The sequence below is a fragment of the Agelaius tricolor genome, unplaced genomic scaffold, assembly GCF_023055355.1.
Source record: "Agelaius tricolor isolate 1412-34295 unplaced genomic scaffold, bAgeTri1.0.p SCAF_54, whole genome shotgun sequence".
NCBI classification, from domain to species: domain Eukaryota; kingdom Metazoa; phylum Chordata; class Aves; order Passeriformes; family Icteridae; genus Agelaius; species Agelaius tricolor.
The window spans coordinates 769684-772676 of record NW_027269314.1 but is presented as its reverse complement, the minus strand read 5'-3'; positions in this window follow the sequence as shown (position 1 = coordinate 772676).

Below are 2993 nucleotides of genomic sequence, written 5' to 3'. Positions count from 1 at the left end.
TGGGCCGGACTGGGAGGGGTTTGGGGTGCAGGGTTTGGGGGGTTCCTTTTGGGGTCCGGGGGGTTCTATTTGGGGTGCTCTGGGGTCGCGTTTTGGGGTCTCGTTTTGGGATTCTGGAGAGTTAATTTTAGGGTGGTGTGGGTTCACTTTGGGGTCTCGTTTTGGGGTTCTGGAGGGCTCCTTTTGGGGTCCGGGGGTTCGTTTTGGGGTGGTGCGGGTTCATTTTGGGGTCTCGTTTTAGGGGTGCTGGGTTTTATTTTGGGGTGTTGGAGTGCTCATTTTGGGGTGCTCGTTGTAGGGTCCCGGGGGCTCCTTTTGGGGTGCTGGGGGCTCATTTTAGGGGTCCGGGGTTGTTTCATTTTGGGGTGTTCGTTTTAGGGTTCTGGATGTTGCACTTTGGGGTCCCGAGATCATTTTAGGGCTTTTGGGGGATTCGTTTTGGGGCGCTCGGGGGTTCATTTTAGGGTTTCGTTTTGGGGTCCTGGAGGGCTCCTTTTGGGGTGCTGTGAGTTCATTTTGGGGTTCTGGGGGTTCATTTTGGGGTCCTGGGGGGTTCATTTTGGGGTACTGGGGGGCTCATTTTTGGGGTCTCGTTTTGGGGCCCTGGGAGGTTCATTTTGGGGTGCTGGAGGCTCATTTAGGGTTCCTGAGCTCATTTTGGGGCGCTCGTTTTGGAACTGGGGATCTCATTTTGGGGTCTCCTTTTAGGGTCTTGGGGGGCTCCTTTTGGGGTGGTGTGGGTTCATTTTGGGGTCCCGAGCTCATTTTAGGGGTGCTCGTTCTGTGTTTTGGGGTTTCGGGGTGCTCATTTAGGGGTGCTATGGGGTTCGTTTTGGGGTTTCGTTTTAGGGGAGTTCTGGGGGTTCATTTTGGAGTCCGGGGGGGTTCGTTTTGGGGGTCTCGTTTTAAGATCCCAGAGGGCTCCTTTTGGGGTGATGCGGGTTCATTTTGGGGTCACGAGTTCATTTTAGGGCTTCTGAGGGGCTCATTTTGGGGGTACCAGGAGTTCATTTTAGGGGTCCGGGGTTATTTCATTTTGGGGTGTTCATTTTAGGGTCCTGATCTCATTTTAGGGCTTTTGGGGTTTCATTTTGGGGTGCTCGGGGGTTCATTTTAGGGTCTCGTTTTGGGGTCCTCGGGTCCATTTTAGGGCCCTGAGCTCATTTTAGGGGTGCTCGTTCTGTGTTTTGGGGTTTCGGGGTGCTCATTTAGGGGTGTTGTGGGGTTCGTTTTGGAGTCTCGTTTTTGGGGTTCTGGAGGTTCATTTTGGGGTACGGGGGGTTCATTTGGGGGTTCTGGGCGTTCATTTTGGGGTCCCATGGGCTCAGTTTGGGCCTCTGGGGCCTAAAAAAAAGCAGCGCCAGCACCTCCAGCCCGCAGCACCCCAAGATTTTGGGGGAACCCCCAACTGAGGCACCCCCTGACCCCCCCTTTGTGTGACAGAGGGGACAAAGCAGGGGACAAAGGGGGGGAGGTGACAAAGTGTCGCTCGGGCGGCGCTAACGCGGCCTGGCACGGGAGGCAGCGCTGAGCCGGGGGCGCCGTGACCGGGGCGTGACACAGAGGGGACACAGGGGGGACACAGGGGTGACACAGAGGGGACACAGGGGGGACACAGGGGGGACACAGGGGGGACACAGGGGGGACACAGAGGGGACACAGAGGGGACACAGGGGGGACACAGAGGGGACACAGAGGGGACACGGGGGGGACACAGGGGTGACACAGAGGGGACACGGAGGGGACACGGAGGGGACACGGGGGGGACACAGGGGTGACACAGAGGGGACACAGGGGGGACACAGGGGGGACACAGGGGGGACACAGAGGGGACACAGGGGGGACACAGGGGGGACACAGAGGGGACACAGGGGGGACACAGGGAGGACACAGAGGGGACACAGGGGGGACACAGGGGGGACACAGAGGTGACCGAAGGGTGACGCCATGAGGGGGCGGGGGGGGGGGGAGGGTGAGGCCGAGCCCCCCAGGGCCCGGGAATGGCGCGGGCAGAGGGGAATGGAGGGGACAGGGATGGGGACAGGGACGGGGATGGGGACAGGGACAGGGAGAACCTCCGGGTCCTCGCTCCCATCTCTGCGCTCCCTGGGAGGTACCGAGATCCTCCCGATTCCCCCCCCCACCGATCATTCCCAATCCCTCACGAACCCCCCCGATCCTTCCGAACCTTCCCGATCCCTCCCGATCTTCCCCGATCCCTCACGAACCCCCTCCAATCCTTCCGAACCTTCCCGATCCCTCCCGATCTTCCCCGATCCCTCCCGATCATTCCCGATCCCTCCCGATCTTCCCCGATCCCTGCCGATCTTCTCCGATCCCTCACGAACCCCCTCCAGTTCTTCCGAACCTTCCCGATCCCTCCCGATCTTCCCCGATCCCTCACGAACCCCCTCCAATCTTTCCGATCCCCCCCGATCCCTCCCGATCTCCCCCGATCATTCCCGATCCCTCCCGATCATTCCCGATCCCTCCCGATCATTCCCGATCCCTCCCGATCCCTCCCGATCATTCCCGATCATTCCCGATCCCGCTTCCAGCCGCACCCCGGGCCCGGCAATCCGGGATAAATCCCCGGAATCCTTTGGGATGAGCGCGCCCCGCGTTTTGGGGCTCCCCCTCTCCCCCCCGCCTTTGTCCCCGTGTCCCCCCTGCCCGAATTTTCCCCGTTTTCCCCACAAATCCTCTTTTGAGGGCTCCAGGCACCCCAAAACCCCTGTGAAGCCCCCAAACACCCCAAACACCCCAAATACCCCAAAACCGCGAGCACCCTGAGCACCCCAAAAACCTCGGAGAACACCCTCACGTGTCCTGAGCACCCCAAGCACCCCAAAACTCCAGGTGCGCCAAGCACCCCAGATACCCCAAAACTCCTGTGAATCCCTGGGCACCCCAAATACCCCAAAACCCCGAGCACCCCAAGTATCCCAAAATCTCGAACGCCCCAAATACCCCAAATACCCCGAGCACCCCAA